Below are 27056 nucleotides of genomic sequence, written 5' to 3' on the forward strand. Positions count from 1 at the left end.
CAGTTAAAAGATCTTGGACTATAGGTATGTATGAACATCATTGGGATTGATAAAAACTATGGGGACTTTTAAAGTTAGACTGAATTCATTGTATTTTACATCATGTATGGATATCAGTTTATGGGGGCCAAGGGTGGAAAGTGGTGGTTTGATTCAGGTGTCCCCCATAAACTTAGGTTTTGTGAATGCTAACTCCCCAGCTGATGGATATTTGGGAATTAATGCTTCCTGGAGGGAGTGTATTGTTGGGGATGGGCTAATGGGATTTATAGCCAGTTTCCCCATGCCAGTGTTTGGCACACCCTCCTGTTGCTATGGCCCACCTTATGTTGGCCAGGGGGTGATGTCCACCCTCTGCTCATGCCATCATTTTCCCCTACCATCATGGAGCTTCCCCTGGAGCCTGTAAGCCAAAATAAATCTCTTTTTCCCAGAAGCTGCTCTTGGTTGGGTGATTTCTACCAGCAATGCGAACCAGACTGCAACATACATTATTCCAGTAAGGATAGTAAACATCAAAAAATCAAATGAAAATAAATGCTGGCGAGGATGTGGAGAAATAGGAACCCTCATACACTGTTGGTGGGAATTTAAGATGATAAAACCACTTTGGAAAGCAATATGGAGACTCCTGCAAAACCTGACTGTAGAGTTACCAACAGACCTAGTTATTCCCTTACTGGGCATGTACCCTTAAAACCTTCATGCCTCAGTCCAGAGAGATTTGCTCAACCATGTTTATAGTGGCTCAATAGATAAAAGATGGAATCAACCCAGATTTCCATCACTAGAAGAATGGATAGCTACAATGTGGTATATCTATAATGTAATTTATACAACAGAAAAAAAAAAACAGCACAATGAAATTTGAAGAAAAATTGTTGAACCTGAAACTGATTATTCTCAGTGAACTCACCCAATCACAGAAAGATAATCGCCACCTAGTCTCACTCATCTACAGCACCTAACCTGAATCTACCCAAGATGCCGGGATATCCATACTTGAGGACTGGACAATAGGGTGGGTGGGGAAGGAGGGGGGCACGGGAGGGGATGGGGACACAAATATGGACCCAAACAGCAATGGTACCATAAAATTCTACTTCCTCAAAGGCAGACAAAATGGTTCAACCTTCACTAGGCCCTTAGAGGGAAGACCTGAGTCACAAGGTACTGGAGAGGGTACAATGAAGACTATCCTTAGTCTTCTACAGCTTCTCTCTCTCTTTCTCCCCCTTTTCTCTATAGCTCTTTTATATAAGTTATCTTTTTCTTCATTCTCTTCATGGGTACTGACCTGTAACTCCAAGTACCAGCAGGTAGCTATCATCCACAATGAGCTTTTGATCAGAGAGACCTACAAGGTTTCCTAAAAGAATAACAGATTTCTGTCAGAGTACTTGATGGCCCACCAAAGGCTAGTGGTAAGACTCTACTGCTGAAGAGACCATATATGGTTGATATGTAACATGGAGTGACATGGCTGGAAGCTGGAAGAGAGGCAGTCCTCAGACAGAGTGTTTAGTACCAGAAGGTTCTACATGGGCAACTGGGGGAAAATGACACTTCTCATTTTCAGATATGCACAGATCCTAAGGAGAAAACCACTTCATCATACCTCAAAACAGCCCCAGCTGAAACTAAGAATAATTGGTGAAACAAGCAAGGGTGCTATTTTCTTGGTGAACCTAGTACCAGCACAAGGGTGAAGGAGATCAACACACAGAACAATAAACTCCTACCAACTCAGATATCCAGAGATAAAGAGGCTCCCAAGACCTCATCACTGAAGCAGACAAAAAATGAACCCAACATGGCTCAGGGAAATTTTGCGGAAGAGGGGCAGAAAGAATGTCAGAGCCCCATGTTGGGTCATGATATGCAGAGACATTTCCTTCTAGCCATAACTGAGGGCTAACTCCACAATGCATGACCCATATCCCTCAAAATGAGGGGCCAGGGGGTGGGGAGAGGACAAGGAGGAGGTTTACAATGGTACCAATTTGACTGTATTCACTGAGTATAAAACTAATTAATAAAAATAATTATTATTTCCAAAGTTTTCTGTATAGTGAAATGGAAAGTTGATAACCTTACACTATTCTTCATATCTAACATTATTGAGATTTAATTGATATAAGTAAGACAGAATGGTTTTCATTTAGATAAAAACACATTTATCTAGATTAGTTTGAACTTTTATATAAATTGTTTTTTGGTTTCATATGTTTGAAATCTTTGTTAAATCCTAAATCACAAAGAATTTTCTTCTATATTTTCTTCTTTGAATTTTACAATTTTAGATTTTTTTTATTTACACCTATGTTATACTTTGAGATACTTTGGTGTACGTTATGAATAGATGTATGAAAGTTCATTTATAGAAGCTACTATTCAGTTTCTTGATTATTAAAGTAGAATCTGAACTAATTTAATTTGCTTAGTGGCTTTGTTAAAATGCTCTCTATTTCTACTGATTTGTATATATTTTTCTTTAAATTATTGAACAAAGTTTGCTGGTGTCTTGTTTTTCTTAATGCATTTTGAAAATCTGTTAGGAGAATAGATAGCTAGGGTTAATATTTCCTTCTGATGAATTTCTCTTTTTCATTATTTGAATTTTTTATTTCATTGCTTACTTTGAAATATAATTTCCTCCTGTTAAACCTATTTTGCCTGCTTTCTTCTGATGTGCATTAGCTTGGCATATATTTTAACTACTTGTTTAGACAATTTGATACGTGTTTGTATTACATTTTGATCATTGCTTATCATCTTCATTATCTTCTCTTGCCCATTCCTACCTACTCCCACAGAACCCCTTCTCTTCCCAACTATTACTAAAAGATGACAGGAGAAAGCTAAAATTTAAAAGGCAGTTTCAGTTAGGGATTGAGGCTCAGTGAGAATCAGGAGGTACCACTGCACACACCACCTCATATGCCACCTCACGCTTGCACAAGAATGGAATTCTTGGCAAAGAAGTCCCCTGTAGTCTTTCTTACATGGATATCTTCATCTTCAACTAACAGCATGGCAGGTTTTCTCACAGTTTCCATCACCATAAATTCCTTTTCTGTTGCAAGTTTATTGATTTTAAGCACTCCTATTATTAGGCCCTCCCTAATAGTTTCCTTATTTTATAGTTTGCTGTGTCATATAACAACATGATTATGACTATATCTCATATTCAATGATCATGGTGGTTAGGGTGTTATTGTTTTGAAGAAGACCCTTCTCTATGTCAACCACAGATAGCAGATAATTATACTTTGATTTTTAAATTAAATTTGGTAATCTCTGCCATTTACTTGGGTAGCTAGAACTTTAATATTTAATGAAGGTATTGATATAGTTAAGTTGAAGCTGATTATCTTGTATTGTTGTCTTTCTTACCTGTTCTTGTTCTATTTTCTTTTACTGATTTCAATTGCATAATCACATTTTATGTGTATATTTGATGTTTAAATTATACCTCCTTATAGCTCTATTTTATAATTTAGTACCTCAGCAACTGTATTCAAATAACTAATTTATAACTTTAACTATAGCAGAAGAATTATGATAGCATATTTACATATCTCACCTACTGAACTTTATTACATTTTGCCATTCATTTTATTTTAAATATTATAAACTACTTGAACATTATTATTTTTGACAAAAATCACATAATATTTACTTTATATATTTAAATGAAGATGTTTATAAAAGATGAAATATGCTAAGGTGAAAGTTACATTTTTACCCTATTATTGCTATAGTTTTATTTATTTGCATTGATTTATATTCATATTTTCTTCTATCCTCTTTTGAATCTTCAAAGACTTTTAAAGCATTTTTTGTAAGGACAATTCTCCTAAGGTGCATGCTTTTACTGTTTTATATCTCAAAAGCATATTACCATATTATTACTTTTTTTAACTTGTGGCATGTGTGTTGTGTATCTATATATATGTGTGTGTGCATAGATGTTTATGTTCATTCCTATGTGTGCAGCTTTAGAGGAGAGACTCAGGTACTCTCCTCTACAGATTTTCCACCTTATTTCACTGATACAGAGTCTCTGATGGAATCTGGAACTCATGTTGATTTTTTTGGAGAGACTATCTCACCAGTAATTCCCCAGCAATCTTTCACCTTAGTGCTGGAGTTTCAGACATCTGTAGTTATATTTAGCTTTTTTTTTTTTAATTTTGTTTTTGTTTTTGGTTTTTTGAGGTAGGGTCTCACTCTAGCTCAGGCTCTCCTGGAATTCACTATGTCGTCTCAGGGTGGCCTCGAATTCACGGTGATCCTCCTACCTCTGCCTACTGAGTGCTGGAATTAAAGGTGTGCACCACCATGCCCCATGCCCGGCTTAGCTTTTTAACATGGTGCTTGGGTTAGAACTCAGGTCATGCTTACATAGCTATCAAAGCTTCCACTTACATAATTCAAAGAAATTTCAATGAAAAATTATTTTCCTTCTTTGGCAATAAAGCTTTCATTGATATTTTACACAACCTCCATTTGGAAATATTTAGTTCACTGATTGCTAAAAAATTATTTTCCTATATATTTGATTTTTGTAAAATTATTTTTTAACAAGCATACAAATAATTAGTTTTCATTATGGTGTTCTCAAACAAGGATTCTTTGTCCCTCCTCTCCCTTTCCCCCTAATGCTCTCATCTCTAACTCAGACACCTTTCATATGACATGTTTTCTGTAGTCATTTCTCTCCTTTACATAACCTCTTGTTCTCTTCTACTGATCTCCTGCACTGAGTCTCACATCCCCTTATTTACATACATTTAAACATTAGAAGTTAAGATGCACATATGACAGAACATTTTTTTGTGTGTTTAGGTTACCTTACTTAATACAATTTTTCCAATTCCATCAATTTTGCTGCACATTCTGTTAACTTCATTTTTCTTTACATTGGAATAAAACTCTATTGTGTATATGTACCAAATTTTCATTATCTAGTCATCAGTCAATGGACATTTATGTTGATTCAATTTTCTAGGCACTGTGAGTAGAGAAGTTATGAAAATTTGTTTTATTAATGTTTATTGAGCAACAATTTATGTGCTTGACATTGTAGAAGGTGCTGGGATTGCACTGTTATGGAAACAACCAAACAAATATTTGATGCATCATGTAGTTTATAGAAAAGAGCAGTATTTCTTGGTCTATGTTAAGGGGTAGTAGTGATGTCATTCTAACATTTATAGATATAGACAGGCTTTTGTCATACTTAGCCAAAATTCAGAAAAAAATATTTTGTTACAACAGCCACAAGACTCATAAATTTATTTCTTATTCCTTTCTTTGATATTAATTATTAATATGTTTGAAAAAAATTATGCATTCAATATGCATCATTATTGTTAGCTTCCTTTGATCTCTTTATTTTTCCTCTTAGAAAAACAGAAGATAAATACTTTGCTAGGATCTCTGATGAGAAGTGTAGGCACAAAATGAACCTCTTTTTTTTATTAGTTTTGGACATACTCAGCATGTAAACAACATATGTTGGTAACATCCTTTCCTTCATCTCTGCTCCCCTTCAAAGGGACCCACCTCATTGGAGATTCCAGTCATCTCCATGGATATTGTGAGCCAAGCATTATGGATGCAACCATCAATTATGGGGAAGAGACAATGTCTCAGTAAACACTGTCCAAATTTCTGGCTCTAGCAATCTTTCTGCCCCCTCTTCTGCAAAATTCCCTGAGCCATGTTGGATTTATTTTAGGTTTATTTCAGTGATGGACACTTGGGAACCTTTGTGTCTCTGGATCTCTGATTTGGTAGGAGTTGCATGTCCTTTGTGTCTGTCTCCTTCACCCTTGTTCTCGTATCAGGTTCACCAAGAAAACAAATCTCTTGCTCATTTCCCTAATTACTGTATGGTTTCAGATGGGGCCCTGGTGAAGTGTGATGGGCTGATTCTCTCCTCAGGTTCTGCATCCATCTGAAAAAGAGAAGCAGATTATCCAACAGAGAGTGAAGTCAGCACAGGATAAATGGGATAACCATTTTTAGCTTGGAGAGAATTTAATAGGTATAGGCCCTCTTGCAGCTCAAGATTGGTGAGAGCTTGCTATTGGAGAGCAAAGTTGTTATTTGGATATTTTTCTGACTTGTTTCCCAGTTCAAGCTATTGATTCCTTTCCACTGAGTGGATCTGTTAGCCAATTCAAGAGCAGTTGGTCACCCACTATGGCTTTGTGCCACTGTTGCACTTGGGTGAGCATCATGTCAGGTTGTTTGCTTCTGAGCAGCTTAGACCTTGTGTTGTTCAGATAGGTGTTGGCCGCTTTCCCCCAGTAGCTCATGTAGCACCTTCTAGCACCAGACCTGCTAGCTGTATGCGGACTGGCTCTTTTCCAGATTCTAGCTAGGTCTCTCCATGTTCCATGCCGACAGCATATGGTGTTTTCAGCAGTAGGGTCTTACCATTAACCTATTGTGGGTAATCAAGTGCTTTGATAGAAGTCTGTCTTGTTTTGGGAAACCTTGTAGGTTTCTCTGATCAATAGCTCATTGTGGGTATTAACCGCATCCTGGTTCTGGGAGTTACAGGCAAACATGAAGAGAAAAGAAAGAAGAAGAAGAGGAAGAAGAAAAAGAAGAAAGAATGAAACAAGAAGAAAAAAAAGAAACAGGACAAATGTAAAGTTAGGTTTCCTCTTGCCCTCTCCAGGGTCCTTCAATTCAGATGTCCCTTCCAAGGTCCTGATGAAGGTTCAACCTTTTAGTCTGTCTTCCAGGATATAAGATTTTGGGGTACCAGTTCCATTTGAGCTCAGTTTTGTTAATTTTTATTTTATTTTTATTTATTTATTAAGTCATACAGGGAGAGAGAGAAAGAAAGAGGTGGGGGGAATGGGCACACCAGGGCTACCAGCCACTGCAAACAAACTCCAAACACATGTACCACCTTGTGTATCTGACTAATGTGGGTCCTTGGGAATTGAACCTGGGTCCTTTGCCATTGCAGGCAAGTGCCTTAATTGCAAAGCCATCCCTTTAAGCCCATGGGCTCAGTTTTATAATGAGCATATTAAAAAAATGGTCTGGAGAGATTTCTCAGCAGTTAAGGAGCTTGCTGGTAAAGCCTAATGACTCAGTTTCAGTTCCACAGTACCCATGCAAAGCCAGATGCATTGAAAGGAGCATGCATCTGGAGTTCATTTGCAGTGGTTAGTGGTCCTGATGTACTCATTCTTTCTATCTGTCTCTCTTCTGTCTCTGCTTAAAAATACATAAAAATAAAATAATATATTAGGATTATAGGCACATAGCATGTGTGTGTATGTGTGTGTGTGTGTGTGTGTGTGTTTGTGTAAATAATGTTAGATATCTACTGAAAGTATTGTCAGGAATAAGAAAGGGAGAATGATCTGAGAAAGTCTAATGTTCAAGAAGGTAAGATGCCCTGGGCCCTAGTAGCAATGACAGTAATGCATGCTTGTAAGGCATTCAGTTTCTAGAAGCACAGGTGGAAAGAGTACAGCCTTGTAGTCCAATGTATCTGTGATCCTAGTGATGTTAGTTAATAACAATTTGATGATCTTTTTAACCCCATTCAAGCCATATTTTATATATTTTTGAATTGGTGAAATAATCCCCATGCTTCCAAATTATTGTAAAATGTAGAGATATATTTAAAGTATAACAGTTTTTGTACTTATAATCAATAGTTATAATTTACATGTGTAAAGTCATAATTTTGCTCTAGTAAGCTTAATTTCTATGTAATCAGTGGGTTGATTGATGGTAGAATGGGTGGTGGGAGGAGACAGAGAGTATCACAGAGCCAGGGGTAAAGAAAATATATACGTAAAATGGATAAAAAGTAAAAATGGAGTGGATAAACAGAGCTCCTGCAGGCAACATTATCTTGTTAAAGTCTTACTATGTTCTAAATGCTATTCCCATAGTACTCTTGGACAAGTTAGACAGAAGTATATTAAATAAGAGCATTTCAATATAAACAATTACCATGGATCAACATATTAGGGACCATGAGGAAAGTCTATATGGCACACTAGGGTACTGAGGAAGGGACCTAATGAAATACACATCTGTAAAAGCTCAGAGGTTCATGAATAAGGTGAGAGTCAGTCCACCAGTTAGCTAAGAAGTTGGATTATTCCTGCTTCTCTAGATGATAAATCTGGACACTAGTAGAGGCAAGAGCCTTTCATAGCATAAGGGCCATGAGGCATGAGTAGGTGCCAGTGGAATCAGACACTGCTGAGATTATGTCTGCTGCTTGGGAGCTCTGTTGTCACTGTTTTGCCATCTACACCACATCTACGCCACTGAACCCTTGTACACGTGAATATTCAGGAAATTTACTTCCTACATTTATGTCACTAAAGCACTTTTTATATGAATTCATCATCATATTCCTTTAAAGAGATAATGCTTAAGAAAACCCACCATGTTCACAGAGAATATACTGAAATGTACACGTTAAATTTAGAGGGAGTAATGTAGTAACTGAATTTTGTTTGAGGAAAGCCCTAAAAAGACTTTTGGGTGAGAAGATACCCATGTGGGTTTCTACATTTTTGTAAAGAAAAAAGGGCAAACAAGTGGAAATGATATCACAAGAACAAAAAAAAAAATGTAGGATAGTTCTTAATTCTACAAAGTCAGGATATTTTTGAAGCTAAAATTTTTATTTTAGGAACTCACATATTTTAAGTATTTTATTTATTTATTGGACACACAGAGAAAGAGAGCTAGAGATAGAATCAGCATTCCAGGACGTCGAGGCACTGCAAACAAACTCCATGCAACACTTTTTGCATCTGGCTTATGTAGGTCCTGAGGAATCAAACCTAGGTCCTTTGGCTTTATAGACAAGTGACTTAACAGCTAAGCCATGTCTCCAACCCATTGGTTTCACAATTTCAAGTTCATAAACCCTCATTTTCTCATAAAACCAATTCCTAGTTTTGTGTGAAAGGCTGTGTGGATCATTGTTCAATTATTCTTGTAGCCTTGATCTTGTGTGGTTTGACCTACTGGTGTTTTGTTCTTTCAACCAGGAAGTTCACTGTAATGGTTATTGTCTAGTTGCCTGAATTTTTAACTGTCACACCCCACCTATATCAGAAGGCAGCCCACAATCTTATGTTCTCTCAAATAGTAGAAGCATCTCTATTTTATTCTGAGATTCCAGAGAGTGAACAGCAATAAATGGATTTTTTTTTCTACCAGAGGTCCATTATCAAGGTATAAGCTGCCCTAGCCCATCATTTCTAATCTCAGGAGGAAAAAAATATATTTTTCAAAAGTAAAAAGAATATATAGATAATAGAAAGTGCAGAAAAAGAAAATTCCTCATGTCAGGCTTTTGAGATTTGACCTCCTCTTCAACTATGGCTTCAATAGTTGACAGGACTGTGAGAGCTTTATCTCCAGGGGAATGAATCTCTAGCCAAGGACATACTTTTCTGAATTTAGCAAAGCATCAAGGACAGATGACATTGAACAAGAGAGTTGGCCATTATTTTGAGTTCTGCATTTGTGAATTTTTACTTTTTTATTACATGCATATAGCTATTCATATATATCATGCACTCACATTCATATATGACATATTTCACTTAAATTTTTTTTTATTTTTGTTCATTTTTTATTAATTTATTTGAGAGTGACAGACACAGAGAGAAGGACAGATATAGGGAGAGACAGAGAATGAGAACGCCAGGGCTTCCAGCCTCTGCAAACGAACTCCAGACGCGTGCCCCCCTTGTGCATCTGGCCAACGTGGGACCTGGGGAACCGAGCCTCGAACCGGGGTCCTTAGGCTTCACAGGCAAGCGCTTAACCGCTAAACCATCTCTCCAGCCCTCACTTAAATTTTTTATTGACAATTTCTACACTTACAGACAATAAACCATGATAATCCCCCCACTTTCCCTTAAACAACTCCATCTCGGTCGTATCCACTCCCTCACTCCACTAGTCTCTCTTTTATTTTGATGTCATCATCTTTTTCTCCTATTATGAGGGTCTTGTGAAGGTGTTGCTAGGCACTACGAGGTCATGGATAGCAAGGCCAATTTCTGTCTTGACAGTTGCATTGTAAGGAGTGGTATCCTTCCTTTGGCTCTTATATTCTTTCTGTCACCTCTTCTGCAATGGACCCTGAGCCTTGGAGAATGTGCTAGAGATGTTTCAGTGCTGGACACTCCTCCATCACTTCTTCTCAGTACTATTTTGCCCTCTGGGTCATCCCAGTGGTCACTGCCATCTGAAAAGACAAGTTTCTCTAACCAAAAGTAAGAACAGTATTAATATATGAATATGAACATTAACTGTAGTGCTTTCAGGACAGTTTAGTGAGCATAATATATGCATTTATCCAGACAAGAGCAGGCTTTAAACCTCTAAGGCTCATGACCTCCCCTGCCATAGGCTTTTGATTAGGTTTTCTGCACTAAGCATGTATTCCCTCCCATAGAGTGGGACTATAGTCCAATTAGAAAGCAGTTGATTTCCCCCAGAGTAAACATGACAGTATTGCACTGTTTTGGTCATTTAGCCTGTCTGGCCAAACTTGAGGCTTCCAGTCTCCACTGTTTTCACTGCTGATGACTTCTCTCTCCCATAGGGCTGCATACAGTGCAGCTTTTTCCAGCTTACAGTTGGATGGTCTACAGGTAGAAGGTTTTCAGCAGCACCAGTCTTTATCAATAGTGTCTTACCATCTATTACTTGTGGGGAACTAAGGTCTTTTGCAATAGCATGTAATGTTCTGGAGGAAACAAGGACCTCCTTGATGTTAACAACAAGGAACCCCTCCCTGGCACTAAAAATTTTCTAGTAGCAATCTATGACTTCTGGATGTTCCATTATCCAAAAATAGGCTTTCATATGTCTTATTCAGAATATCTTGAATTTTGATTGACCTTCTCTACACCCTTCTCTTACTAAATATCTTCCCATGGCCTCACTTAGGCCTTTTGCCTCCCTGTAATCTGCTCCTCTACTTACATATATACAAAACAATCCCCTTAAATCCATCCCTCTCCTTCCTCCCGTATAGCCTTTTTTTTTAGCTTACTGGCCTCTGCTACTGATTTTTGGTTCCAACTCACACACAAGTCTATACATTTGTAGCTAGGATCTACAAATGAGAGAGAACATGCAATGTTTGGCTTTCTGGGCCTTGGTTACCTTGTTTAGTATAATCCTCTCCAGATCCATCTATTTCCCTCCACATTTCATAATTTCATTTTTCTTTATTGCTGAATAGAACTCCATTGTGTAAATGTAACACATATTTATTATCCATTAATCTGTGGAGGAACATCTAGTCTGGTTCCATTTCCTAGCTATTGTGAATAGAGCAGCAATAAACGTTGTTGCACATGTACCTCTAAGGTAGTGAGAAGAGGCATTAGGATATATGTCTAGGAGTGCTATAGCTGGATCATATGGTAAATCTATTTTTAGCTGACTCACAAACTTTCACACTGATTTCCACGATGGCTGTACCAGACTACATTTCCACCAACAGTGTAGAAGGGTCCTTTTTTAGTCCTTTTTTACCATATCCTCGCCAAGATTTATTGTTATTTGTTTTCTTTTTCTTTTTTTTTTTTTTTGCTTATAAGTTAGAAGTAAATTTTATTAGTTGTCTGGAATATAAACAAATCACTGAGTTTCCAACATAACAAAAATGAAAATGTCATTCATATTTGTTTGCATGAGATTCTTTTTAACTGAATATTATATTTCTTAGAAACATTGAGTTGTAAGCATAGCTCAGTAGTAAAGCACTTGCCTAGCACATAGGAGGCCTAGGGTTTAATCTCCTGAGCTTCATAAAGAGCCTTAACATGAAATACACTAGTCATAGCAAAGTTGTGGCTTTAAAGGGTATAATGCTTACTTCTTTGTCAACCAAAGCTTATCTGTGGGAGATAGACAGCATAATTCAAAAAGCCATTCAAGGGCCCAGTTTTCCTTTGAATCCCCTTGTTGTTTATCTCCTCTCAGTTAAAATTTGCACAATGCCACCTCCAGCTTATAGCTAATGTGAATGAATAAGATACATTCAGTATGGGCAACCTGATTCCTTTCAAGGATAGAATTCAGAACCTGCATAATTATTTTCTCCTTAAATGGAATCCAGTCATTGGTTCATAACTAGGTGCAAAAGAGCCTGGAAAATGTGGTCACTAGTTATGCCATTTATATATGAGTGTAAACCTAAGATATCCTATCATTAAATGATAAAATTCAGAATGGTAGGCAATTAACAAATGACCTATTTGGAAGGTCTTCATAACATTTATGAAGGAGATATATATATATATAATTTTTTGTTTCCTTGATGATAGCCATTCTGACAGGAGTGAGATGGAATTTCAAAGTGGTTTTAAGTTGCATTTCCCTGATGGCTAAGGATGGGGAAAACTTTTTTAGATGTTTATATGCCATCTGTATTTGTTCTTTTGAGAACTCTCTATTTAGCTCTATAACCCATTTTTTAATTGGGTTGTTTGATTTCTTATTGTTTTGTCTTTTGAGTTCTTTGTATATTCTGTATATTAATCCTATGTCAGATGTATAGCTGACAAAAATTTTTCCCCCATTCTGTAGCTTGTATTCACACTATCCTTTGCTGTACAAAAGCTTTGTAATTTCATGAGCTCCCTTTGGTTGATAAGTGATTTTATTTCCTGAGCAATTGGGATTATATTCATAAAGTCATTGCCTATGCCAATATGCTGAAAGGCATTCCTTACCTTTTCCTCTAACAGTTTCAGGTCTGCTATTAAGGTCATCTGGACTTGATTGTTGTGCATGGAGAAAGACAAGGATCTATTTTTATCCTTCTACATATAGATATCCAATTTTCCAGTACCAATTGTTGAAAAAGTTGTCTTTTCTCCAGTGAATATTTTTGTCAAAAAATCAGATGGATATAGCTGCCTGGATTAACATCTGGCTCCTCTATTTGGTTCCATTGATTTACATGTCTGTCCTTTTTTTGTTACTATGGCTCTGTAATATAGTTTATAATTGGGTATGGTGATACCACCAGCCTTATTTTCATTGCTCAAAATCTTTTTGGGTATTTGAATTTTTTTGCACTTGAAATGAAGTTTAGATTTTTTTTTCTATTTCTGTGAAGAATGCCATTGGAATTTTACTGGGGATTGCATTAAATGTGTAGAATGCTTTTGGTAAGACTGACATTTTCACAATATTGATTCTTCCAATCCAAGAACATGAGATGTCTTTCCATTTCCTAGTGTCTTCTGCAGTTTCTCATTTGAGTGTTTTCAAGTTTTCATAGTAGACATCCTTCACTTCCTTGATTAGGTTTATTTCAAGGTACTTAATTTATTTATTTGCTGAGGCAATTGTGAATCATAGAGATTCTCTGATTTCATCCTCTGCATGTTCATTGTTAGTATATAGGAAAGCTACTGATTTCTCTGTGCTTATTTTGTGTCCTTCTACATTGCTGAAAGTGTTTATCATCTCTAACAGTTTGCTGGTAGAGTTTCTAGAGTCCTTTATGTATAGAATCATATCATTTGCAAAAATGCTCATTTCATCTCTTCCTTTTCAATTTGTATCCCTTTTATGAGTGTCTCTTGCCTTATTACTATGGCTAGGACTTCCAGTACTATATTAAATAAAAGTGGGGAGAATGGACACCCTTGTCTAGTTCTTTAATTTAGTGGAAAAGCTTCAGGTTTTTCCCCATTTAGTATTATGTTGTCTCTAGGTTTGATATAAATAACTCTTATTATGTTGAAATATGTTCCCTATATTCACAGATACTGTAGGACTTTTACCATGAAGTGATGTTGGATTTTGTTAAATGAATTTTCTGCCTCTTTTGAGATGGTCATGTGATTTTTGTCCTTCAGTCCATTTATATAGTGTATTACATTTACCATTTTGCACATGTTGAACCATCCCTGCATCCTTCGGATAAAGCCAACTTGGTCAGGGTGAATAAGCTTTCTGACATACTCTTGTATTCTGTTTGCCAATATTTTGTTTAAAACTTTTGCATCTATGTTCATGAGGGAGATTGGTCTGTAATTTTCTTTTTTTTTTTTTGTTTTTTTTGTTCTGTCTTTGTCCGGTTTTGGTATCAGGGTGATTCTGGCTTCATAGTAGGAGTTTGGTAGAATTACTTCCTTTTCTATTTTATGGAAAGTTTGAGAAGCATTGGAGTTAGTTCTTCCATGAAGGTCTGGTAAAATTCACCAGTGAATCTATCTGGGCCTGGACTTTTTTTATTTGGGAAACATTTTATAGCTGCCTGGATCTCTGTACTTGTTATAGGTATATTTAAATGGTTAATCTCATCTTGATTTAATTTTGGTAGGTAAATCAAGGAAATCATCCATTTCTTTCAGAGTTTCAAATTTAGAGGCATATATTCTTAAAGTATGTCCTTATGATTTTCTGTATTTCATTGGTGTCTGTTGTAATGGTGCCTTTTTCATCTCTAATTTTATTAATTTTTGTTTCTTCTCTCTTCTGGTCAGATTTGCAATGAGCTTATCAATCTTGTCTATCCTTTTGAAGAACCAACTCTTTGTTTCATTAATTCTTTGGATTTTTTTTGTTTGTTTGTTTTTATTTCATTACTTTCTACCCTAATCTTTATCATTTTTTCCTGTCTACTGAGTTTTGGTTTGCCTTGTTCATCTTTTTCCAAGGCCTTAAGATGAAACATTAAATTGTTTACTTATGGACTCTCTAATTTCTTAATGGAGGCACTTAGAGGTAAAAATTTCTTCCCTAGGACTGCCTTCATTGTGTCCCATAGGTTTTGGTGTGTTGTACTCTCATCATCATTTGATACTATGAATTTATTGATTTCTGTTTTTATAAAGATTTTATTTATTTATTTATTTGAGAGAAAGAGTGGGGGGAGAGGCAGAGGGAAAGAGAGAATGGATGTTCCAGGGCCTTAAGCCACTCCAAATGGACTCCACATGCATGTGCCCCCTGTGCATCTGCCTTACATGGGTGCTGGGTAATTGAACTGGAGTCCTCAGGCTTCACAGGGAAATGCCTTAACTGATAAATAATTTCCAAGGCCTTTATTTCCTTTTTGATTTCTTCAATGACCCATTCATCATTCAATAGTGTGCTGTTTAGTTTCTATGGATTCTAAATGCTCTGTCATTTTTATTGTTGTTGATTTGTAATTTAATCCCATTATGGTTAGACAGAATACAAGGGGTTATTCAAATTTTCCTATATTTGTTAAGATTTGCTTTGTGTCCTAATATATGGTTTATTTTGGAAAATGTTCCTTGTGCTGCTGAGAAAAATGTATATTCTGCAGCATTTGAATGGAATGTTCTGTAGATATCTGTTAGGTCAATTTGTTCCATGATATCATTTAATCCAGATTTCTCTTTGTTTACATTTTGCCAGGATGACCTGTCATTGATGAGAGTAGTGTATTGAAGTCACCCACTACAATAATGTTTGGTGTTATCTGTGACCTTAAGTCTAACAGTGTTTGATGAAATTGAGAGCCTCCATGTGAGGTGCATGTGCATTTAGGATTGTAATATTCTCCTGTTGGTGTGTTCCTTTAATCAGTATAAAGTGACCTTCTTTATCTTTCCTTACTAATGTTGGCTTGAAGTCTATTCTGTCAGATTTTAGAATAGCAACTCCTGATTGTTTCCTAGGTCTGTTTGCTTGAAATACTCTTTTCTATCCTTTCATCCTAAGACAGTGTCTATCTTTTATTGAGAGATGAGTTTCCTGGAGGCAACAACAGCAGGATCCTGCTTTTTAATCCAGCCTGCAAACATGTGTCTTTTGGTTGTGGCCTTGTGGCCATTGATATTAAGGGTCACTATTGAAACATATGTGTTTATTCTTGCCATTCTTCTTTTTTTGGAGTGCTTTCTGTTTCCCTTTACTCTCTTCGTTGTTATGGTTTATTTTTATCTGTTTCCTAGTGTGTGTGCTTTGCTTTCTTTTCAGTGTGAAGGATTCCTTCAAGTATTTTCTGTAGAGCTGGCTTCGTTGTCATAAATTCCTTTAGCCTGTTTTTGTTGTGGAATGTCATTATTTCTCCTTCAATTTGGATAGATAGCTTTTCAGGAGAACATATTCTTGGTTGACTGTTATCTTTCAGAAATTGGAATACATCATTCCAAGCCCTTCTGGCTTTTACAGGTTGCGTAATCTGCTGTGATCCACTGGCTTGCCTTTATAGACGGCTCACATTTTCTATCTAGCTTCTTTCAACATATTTTCTTTCGTTTGTGTTTTTAGTAGTTTAATTATAACATGATGAGGAGAGGTTCTTTCCAGGTTTTGTCTGTTTGTATTCTGAAAGCTTCTTGCAATGGCATTTCTTTCCCAATTTGGCGAAATTTTTCTTCTACAATTTTGTTGAAAATGCCTACTAAGCCTCTGGGTTGAAATTCTTCTCTTTCTTCTATACCCTGAATTCTTATGTTTGACCTTTTCATAGTGTCCCAGATATCTTAAAATTCCAATTCATACCTTCCTATTAGCTTGTCTTTCTCTTTGCTAGACTGTATTAGCTATTTCACCTAGTCTTTTAGTTTAGGTATTTTGTTCTCTCCTTCATCCATTCTACTGGGAAGACTTTCCACAGAATTTTTTATTTGACTGACTGCATTTTTCCATGCTAAAATTTCTGCCTGTCTTTTCTTCATTATTTCTATATCCTTATTCATGTCTAGTAATGACCTCCTTATTTCATTAAGCTGGTTTTCTTTGTTCTATTGGAATTCCTTCAGGTGTTTGTTTTCTTCTCTAGTTCCTTTGTTTTCTTCTTTGATTCCTTTGATTACTTTGAATATACATAAAATTATTTTGTTGAAATATTTGTAAGGCATTTCATCTAAAACAGTCTAATTGGGGACCATTTCTTATGGATTTATAATTATTGGTGGGATTGTATTGTCTTGATTCTTTGTGTTTCTGATATTATAATGTTGCAATGTTTGCATCATGAGTTGATTTGCTGCTTGTATTTGCTAGTAATCTATGATGCTTTTACTTTTGGAAATCCAACTTTATGTACTTTCAGAATAGGTGTTTAAGGTACCAAGTGCAGCTCTTGTACTCCAATCCAACTGCAGAAGTAATCCCAGGTGTTGAGTTTGCCTGCTATTCAAGTATTCTATTGGGTTAGATGGGGCACTTTTTAAAATTCAACTGAGCAATATACACATTCAATAAAAACCAGCACAAAGTATGAAAGTGTGGGGATCAAAATAAACAGCCAAAATCCCTAATGGTGTATGTTGCTCTAAACCCTTAATCTTTTCAGCTGGGAGGTTAAGATTTTTGTTCTGAAATGGATTCCAGGTTAGTCTGGTTCTGAATCAGACCCTGTCCCCAGTAATGATAGAAGAAAATTACAAAGGCCATATGAATCTAAAAGTATCAAAGGTAACACTAGTCAAGCCCCAAGTATAGCTTAACTGAGAATGGTTAAAGCCAACCAAGAAGATGTAACCCATAACCTGCCTTCATATGGAAAAAGAGATTAGCACTTTCAGTGCAGGCCTATGTACTGCTTTTTTTGTCAGGAATCCATGTTCCCTTTTGGAGTAGCTTCAAGTCTCACAAATGCTGAGTGCTCACCTTGATCCCTCCTTGTTGTGCTGTGAATTTGGTGATCTGATTTGCTGTGCTTGATGCCCTAAAGCCAGAAGCTGAAAGTGCTCTCCAGAGAGTCACAGCGCTATCAGTTGGGGCATGGGCGAGTGCAGAATGCCTGGAGTTGCATTGGAACTGCTCAGCTGGTCCTGCTTGCATCCCCTTCAGCAACTGCTCTGTTGTCTCCCCTTCAGATTTCTTGACTTTGCAAGGAGGCTGATGAGGTTGCAAAATCCCCTTGTTTGGTCTCTGCTGCTGCAGCTGGGCACAACATGGATTGGGTTGGGTCCACGTGCTCCTCAGTGGGATTCTGCTCCATCTCTTCCTTTCTGATAGATCTTAGTCTCTTCTGCTTCTCTGCTGTGGTCAATAAAAACCTATATACCTTCACTTTTCAGACAAAGAGTGTATTGTGCTGTGGTTTTGCTCACATCCCTCCCTAGGCTAGATTAGTGTGACTCCTATGCAGCCATCTTACCTGGAAGTCATTAAATTCTTTCCTTTATTTTGTATTTTTTAAAATTTTTGTTTATTTTTTTTTATTTGAGAGCGACAGACAGAGAGAAAGAGGCAGAGAGAGAGAGAGAGAGAGAGAGAGAGAGAGAGAGAGAGAGAGAGAGATGAGAGTGTGTGCGCCAGGGCTTCCAGCCACTGCAAACGAACTCCAGACTCGTGCCCCTCCCCCTTGTGCATCTGGCTAACGTGGGTCCTGGGGAATCGAGCCTGGAACCGGGGTCCTTAGGCTTCACCGGCAAGTGCTTAACTGCTAAGCCATCTCTCCAGCCTGTTTATTTCGCATTTTTAATTAAGAGTATACTATGTGTAACCACCACTTCCCTGGAACTCTTTATATAAATTTGTATATTATTATTTGGCTGGAGAGATGGCTTGGTGGTTAAAGCACTTGACAGAAAAGCCAAAGGACTCAGGTTCTATTCCTCAGGACCCATGTAAGCTAGATGCAAAAGGTAACACATGCATCTGGAGTTTGTTTGTAGTTGATAGAGTCCCTGATGTACACGTTCATTCTCCATCTCTCTCTATCTGTACCGCCTCAAATAACATAAAATAAAATTTTAAAAATTGTGTAGTATATGCATATATTATATCATGTCCTCCCCTATACTTTAGACTAACCATCTTTGAATTTCTTATAATACCTAGTACAATGCAAATGTTTGGCAAATAGTTTTACTATATTGTTTAATGAGTAGTCAAGAAAAAATTCTGTGTGGTGTGTAATCTTTCTCTGTACAGTTTGCTGTGTGTTCAGTATAGATGTTTTTTAAAAATTGCTGTGTTTCTGAGACAAGATTTCACCTACAGTCCAGGCTGGTCTGGATTTCACTATAGAGCAAATGTTTGTTTCAAACTCATGGCATTCCTCCTATCTCACTATCACAAGTGCCGGTACTACAAGAGTGAACTAGCATGTTTAAATTTTCAAATATTTTTGTTTCATAATTGGTTAAATCCCAAGATATGGAGCTCTCTGATACAGAGATGCAGGCCAAAATTTATCAACCATATTACTGGTGACTATAAGTGATAAACCTCATCTCTCACCAATGCCCACTGAGTTGCTTGTGCAAATGACCAATACTAGTACTATGCATATTCTACATATAGAACTTGTGTCAGTTATGTAGAATTGCCATACTTTGGAAATGCCTTAGCAGTTAAGGTGTTTGCCTGTGAAGCCAAAGGACCTAGATTCGATTCCCCAAGACCCATGTAAGCTAGATGCACAAGGGGCAAAGGCATCTGGTATTCATTTGCAGTGGCTGGAGACCCTGGAGTGCCCATTATCTCTCTGTCTTTCTCTATTTGCTTGCAAATAAATAAAAATTAAATAATAATAATAAAAATAATTATTATGCTTTTATTCACTGTTTAGTTTACTATTATCCCTCCACCAAAATTGCTCTCACTAAAGTTGACAATGAATCTCTTATAATTATATATGATAAATTTTTTGTGTATAACATGTTGGTGACTTTTTTCCCTTGATATTATTTTCTTTCTTGACATTGATACCACTTATTTTGAATTTCCTCAAGGCCTCTATTCCCTATTTTTTTTTCTTATTATTATTTACTTGTTTATGAGAGAGAGAAAGAGACACAGAGAGGGAGAGAGAGAGAGAGAGAGAGAGAGAGAGAGAGAGAGAGAGAAAGAGAAATGACTTGCTAGGGACAGTAGCCACTGCAAATGAACTCCAGGTGCATGCCCCACCTTGCGCATCTGGCTTACGTGGCTAATGGGGAATGGAACCTGGGCCCCTAGGCTTTTCAGGCAAATGCCTTTACTAAGCCATCTCTCCAGCCCTCTTGCCTGTTTTAATTTACATGTATGAGAAGAACTCATTTAATTTACATGATACTTAGCACTTGAAATTGATTATGTTATTTATTTGTGCGCAGTAAAGTATTTCAAAAACTAAATGCAATTATGTATAGTCACCATTTTAGGGGTAAAATATTCAGGCACTACTTGACTGGGCAACTTTTATGCTGTACATCTGCTGGGGTCATAGTTAATGTCTGCTGGAAGGAGGATGGCCCAAGGTTGTTTTTTTTTTTTTTTTTTTCGCTCAAATGCTACCTACGTGGTAAAAACAGTGGAAGGTTGATTCACCTGGTGCCTCTTCATGTGATTTCACAAGTAGAGGGAAGAATCTATATGGTACCTAAAGATTCAAAGACACCAAGTTACAATCTGCTTGTCCCTTTAATGCATGTGACAGAGAGTAGCTTACTATTGCTCCTGGTATACTCTGTTAGTCAAAATTGCTTACAGATGTGTGGTTTGAATGTAGAATGCCTCCAACCCCAGCCCCACTGATTGTTCATAGCTAGTGCAATTTTGTTGTTTTCCCTCTGCTGATGTGACAATATGTGATAAACAGCTGTCTGCTCCTGTTACACTTTTTTTTTGCCATGATTAAATGTTCCCTTGAAACTGTAAGCTGGAAATAAACACATTACTTCCATAAACTGCTATAATTTGGGTATTTTGGTCCAGCATTTAGAAGGTAAATGCTACATAGGTAAACACTGTTTTACATTGTTTTAATTGATGGGCACTTGGCCATTACTGGGGTTGAATTTCTTTTAATAATCTTATTTATTAATTACTTTGCTTTTTCATAGCTTTAGTTATTTAAATACTTTGCCCTTTTTAAACTAGGTGTTTATTTAAAAAAAAAAATAACCTCAATGCTTGAAAGATGGCTTAGTGGTTAAGGTCCTTGCCTGCAAAGCCAAAGGACCCAGGTTAAATTCCCCAAGATGCATATAGACCAGATACACAGGTGGAACATATGTCTGTAGTTTGTTTGCAGTGGCTACAGAGCCTTGTGTGTCCATTCTCTCTCTATCTCTGTCTCGCAATCTCTCTGTCTCTATCACAAATAAATAAGTAAAAATAAAATATTTTTAAAAATTAATTCGTCTGCTACCATTGATCTACTATGTATTTTACAAATGTTGCCATTGTGCTTATAATAATTTTGATTAGATTTGTGATATACTTTGAAATATAAAGTACCAAAGACCAAAGACAGCATAACCAAATTTGTCCAATTTCCTCATTTTATAGCTTTTGAGTTCCTTGTCTTGCTTAGAAAGAATTAGCTAAAGATTTGTGACAATACAGTTTGCTAATAGCATCACAAAACAAGCACACCTTCCATAATGTTCTTTAAAGTAAATAAAAGAGTCATAAACATGTCACCATATTGAATTCAGTTTAGAATGGCTCTATTATAATGATATACAGACAATAACTCATAGGATTGATTAGTGCAAGGAGAGAAGTGTTTGCATATACTGAGCCTTGCAAGAGATGTCATCCCTTGGGACTTTAAACCAGACACTTCCTGGTAAACGACACTGTGTTTCCCTCTGTATAGATGACGATTTTCCAGGAAGGCAAGCCCCCGTCTTCCATTCTTACAGTTATTAATAGCAGACAGGTCCTTCCCTCTATCAGCTTGGGGCAGATCTGTGATAGAACCCTAGTTCTCCTACTTCCTCACTCACTTTACGCTATTGAAGTATGTTTTGTTTCAGATCAGCAGCATAGCCGTCCAGCTAGCCAATGTGGCAAAATATTTTCAGCTTCCCTGTCCTTGGCTCCTCAGGTACAGCCTCTATTCCTGGTCACAGCTTGAAGTTTAAGGCTTTAACTTCTTTTAGGGTCACTCTGAACATGAGCCAGTTACCCAAGGGAGTGCAAGAAGTGAGTAGAAATGACAGTTTTGGGTTATTGACCAGGGCAAATTACCCAATAAAGTTAATTCTTCACGTTAAGAAGCTAATCTAGTTTTCAAGACTTTGAAATGGAAGTATTCACGATATTTACAGGAAGTGCCACATGGGTGATTTTATTTTCTAAAACTTTCTTCCTACCCATGGCTCAGAAGTCACTATGCCTGATCTTTCTCTTACTATAGTCAATCAATTATCCCTGTTGTGAATACAATATTAAACACACACACACACACACATGCAATCTATTTATATGTATTTATATACATGTCCTCCACAGGGTTACAATAAGACCAGCAATGAAGAGCCATCACAATATGATGTATGCAGTAAAGACAACCTATGACCTTTACTTATCATCGAGGCTTACCTAGTCATGCCACTTGATCTATTTTAATGGTTGGGAAATAGAAACACAAGTCTTACCTTGTAGTATATAAATGTCATTTAAAACAGGACCTGACCTATTATTACATGTTCCATACAATGATAAATTTAATGTGTTATATTTATTAATGAGAAAGTTGTTATGAGAGACTTCCCAGATGCATCAGTGCCATTCAGACTTCCATAGAAGATAAATATATAGGATAAGGAGTGTTCCAGAGCACAATGATCTTTATATTATACATCTCATACTGTTTGTATTGCTCTATACTTCTAAAATATATGTAGTTTATGTTAATGAAAATAAATAAATTTTTACTTTTTGGACTATTGATCTTCACTGAATCTAGAAGTCAGAAAAAAGAATATCTTGGACTTAAATTTTTTTAAAGTATTTTATTTGAGGGATGGGGAGAGAGAGAAAAAAAGAAAGAGAGAGAGAGGGAGAGAGAGAGAGAGGAGTATAGGCATGCCAGGCCCTCCAGCCACTGTGAACAATCTCCAGATGCATGTGCCACCTTGTGCATCTGGCTTACATGAGTATGGGATATCGAACCTGGGTCCTTAGGCTTCATAGGCAAGTGCCTTAACTGCTAAGCCATCTCTCCCGCCCCTATCTTGGACTTTTGTAAGCTGTCTTGTGATTGTAATAATATACTTATGAGTGATATTTTGCAAAAGAAAAAATGGTCACTTAACCTTAAGTTACAAGTCTAGGTCTCCAATTCTCAATCTTGACACTGTTGAAATGATCAATCAAATTTTAATGTAGATTTATTTGTTAACACTCATAGTATTAAGCTAAATGTGGGAAACAAAATAGAATACCAAGAGATAATTTACAGATGCATTTTTCAGCTAATTTTTTTGATAATATTACTCTATCATATTTACCTCCCATTATCCACGTCTTCTTTCTTCCTCTTCCTCTCTGGCTGAATAGCTTGTTCTTCCCAGATATCCTCTTCTTTAAGTCTATGAAAACTTTGTTGACACCCTGAGTTTAAATACATTTCTTACATGAGCATAAGTGGGGGTCATTCATCAGATCATGAGTAGGTTCTTTCATTCATTTCCATAAAAGTTGCTTGTTACTTTATGCTAAAGTTTTCACTCCTGATAGGTTTGTAAATAAGACACCATTTCTTCCACTTCTCTGAGCCACAACAGTAAACATGATTAGATCTCTGCCCATCCCAGAAAACAACTCCTGAATGTGGTATCAGAGACATATTGCTGATTTTCTGTTATCCTTGCATATTGTTATCTACAAAGGGATCATTTTATTTGGCCCGCTTGTTTCGTTACTGTAATCAGTATTGCCAGCTGTGCCCTCTCCTGGGCTTTCGTGACATAGCTGAACATGTATGAACACAAATTACAATAACTCGGTTGGATTGTTTTCTCTCCCACCATGGTTTCTGCCTTTGTAACCACTAGCTGTTGAACAGAAATAGTGCAGTAGTAGAGAAGAGAACAAGGGTGAGGATGGAGTAGGGGGAGAAGCATAACTCTACTTAGTCTTACAGAATGAATACTTCTGGATTAAATTGTCAGAAAAGACTAACATGCTCAGCAGAGAACATGGTGAGGGCTGCTCTCTCTCCTCATATGAACTCTCAAGTGCACAGTTTGTGTCAAAATTTTCTCTCAGTGGATCATGAATATGTTCTTAGTGGGTTTTACATTGCTTTGGAATGACACCACATTTTTTTTGGAGGCTATCAACCTCCCTAGTGATCAGTGTTTTAATATTGAAAATTTCCTTTATAATTCAAAATTATTTATATTCTGTTATTGCTTTTGCCATTGTCATTTCTAAATTTATCTTTCATTAACCCTTACTTCTATTCCTCCCAGCTTTGTTTCATTCTGATTATAACCTTTAAATAATCAGCCAAATACAGTTTGTTAATGTCAGTTAATGACTTAGCTGATATATTCATTCTTGGATATAAAGTAATGCATTGAAGGCAAGTTTATCTGGGCATATTTAGTAAATGTTTTAAATTCTGCTCTTTTTTCATCATTGCCAAAAAATATAGTCTTCCTTTTATTCATTGGGCATTTATTGATATTGTCCTTGGGACTTAATATATTATAATTTATTGAGTCCCAATATTCAATTAAGAAAGATACATTGTCTTACTGAACTTGACAAACTTAGATATTTTTTTAGTTATATTAATCGTTCCTCTATTATCTCATTACATAATAACATTCCTACTTTTATTTCTCTTTCCTCTAGTATAACAAATTTCTCTTTGTAACTTTGAAAACTATTTTTTAACGCACTTCAGTATTTCCCACAAGCTGGAATATACTCTTATATAATTTCAGTATTGTGATGAAAATGGGAAACTATTACAGTGATCAAACTCTATTATCTAAAATCATAATTAATTACTCCAATAATATATGAGTAGCTTATTTTTTTGAGGGATTGGGCTTTACTCTAGGCCAGGCAGACTTGGAATTTGATTTGTAGTTTCAGGGTGGCCTCAAACTCACTAAAAGCCTCCTACCTCTGCCTCCCAAGTGTTGGGATTAAAGGTGTGTGCCACCATACCCAGCATGAAAGTCATTTTTAAAATATATTCAGCATATACTCCAGAATCACACTTCTCTTTAGTCTTGTTTAACCTAAAACATTTCAGCAGCCTGCTCCCTATGATGACCTTAGCATTTTTCAAAGATAAGGTATGTGTATGTATATGTGTGTGTGTAGGTATGTGTGTGTGTATGTGTGTATGCGCATGTGTTTGTGTGCCTATATTTCCTCATAATAGTTACATATTCCTGAGTAAGATATAAGAAATGATATTGGATTCTCTGGGATCAAAAAACAAATAGCATTTGATATTAAATTTTCCTAGTACTGATGATATCATATTTGTTTACTTTGTTAAGATCATAATGGCCAGATTGTTCTATTGTAACTTTACTGTACTTTTTCATATTTAATAAATGCCTTGTGATATTTTTATTGAGATTATGCAAATAGATCATTTCTCTTCATCACAGTTTTGCTTACTAAATTTTCTAGGCAATGATATTTTTTTTCCTTGCATTGCATACCTGGAATTTAAATGTAAAGAATAACTTTTTCTTCTCTCATTAACTAATACTATTGTGAACTCACTGTTATTAGTTCATTGAATGTATTACAATCCTTTGTAATCAGTCTTTGTTGTGATATTTATCAGAGGGAGTGTGTAGGACATTGATGTGGTTCTTATATCTATTAAATATATCCTCATCCTTCCCTGACCACTGTGTTTATTCTACCACATAAAGTTGTGAAATTAATTTAATTTTTGATGCATAAAGGTTCATGCAATGCTGATTTTTGCCTTGGGTGTATTTTTGGCTATAATTTTATAGCATCTCTATAATTTTGGCAAGTGGAATTTTTTGTTTTTATAATAGTGACCTTCACCTTGGAGTTGTGCTTTTTGGATTTCTTTAGTAGAATTAAGAGACAAGTCTAGTTTGGCAAACAAAATGCCAGGAAAACTTCATGCTTGGAAATACTATGTAACCATCTATTCTGTACAGAAAAATTAACAGCAGCATGCAGATGACTTGGTGAAGGGAAAATTTATAGCAATTATAAAACTACAACTTTGCACATCAGAAGGTTAGAAAAATTGTCTATGAAAGGAAAGTAATCAATCATGCTGATTGATTCAGTGGATAGTCTAGTCAGTGCAATATATTTAGGCAGACCATATGCAAAATAATAAAAGGATATAGATGTTCACATGAAGCAGTGCAGTTCTGTTACATTCTGCCTGAGAACCTTGAAGATATTGTTCAAAATCTCCAAGATTCAAGATTCCTCATAAGTGTAAATAGCATCATAATAGTAGCAGACTTATAGGTTTACAGTGAAGATTAGGTAGGATTATGGAATATAAATGCCCCAAACAACCTTTCCTCACACTTGAAAAATGTTCAGGAAATATTCATTTTTATGACCTTTTTTTAAATCTTTGACAGAGAAAATATACAGAAATTCAGGAAATAAAATTTTAATAAAAGAGATTTTAAGAATAGAATTATTGTAAATATAACCCTAGTCTCTTCATATTCCTAAACTGGCAGTGAAAACTAAGTATATATAAATGTCAAAACCAGGATTGATTTTACCATCAGAATATAACTTATTTATCAGAAGCTGAACTTTACTATCCAATAATAAATACCCAAGCTGCTCCTTAAGTCAGCAGATTTGTAGTTTGATTTAAGACACTTAGGATATACAGAAATGTCTTCCTGTATGTTGTAGCATGTGTACTTAAGAGTGTGGAAACACATATGCACATAAGTGGGTACATCTAGTAAGACTTCATTCCAAAGCTTCTTGCAGGTGTTGATTTAAACAACAAGAATAGGAAATACCATACAAGCTGCTTTTATATTGGGATTACAATGTAATTTAATGATGTGTCTCCAAATATATTTTGGCCCTGCTTCCATACTTTATATTCAGCAATTATGAAGTAAAGAAAATGCATTGGAAGAGTCTCAGAAAGTTTCATAAAAAGCGGCTATTAATTTCCAAGAAATGGCAAGAGGAGAGGATTTTGCTTTTGTAGTTAAAAGCTGTACCATAGCTGCGTTGAAGGCTTCATGCTTGTGTTTTTCATGGGCTACCAGTAGATGGCAGATCTATTTCCTTTATCATTAGCACACCATAGTTCTCTTCCAGTTAGCAGAAAAAGAGACAAAACTCTT

Source organism: Jaculus jaculus, chromosome 1, assembly GCF_020740685.1.
Source record: "Jaculus jaculus isolate mJacJac1 chromosome 1, mJacJac1.mat.Y.cur, whole genome shotgun sequence".
NCBI lineage: Eukaryota > Metazoa > Chordata > Mammalia > Rodentia > Dipodidae > Jaculus > Jaculus jaculus.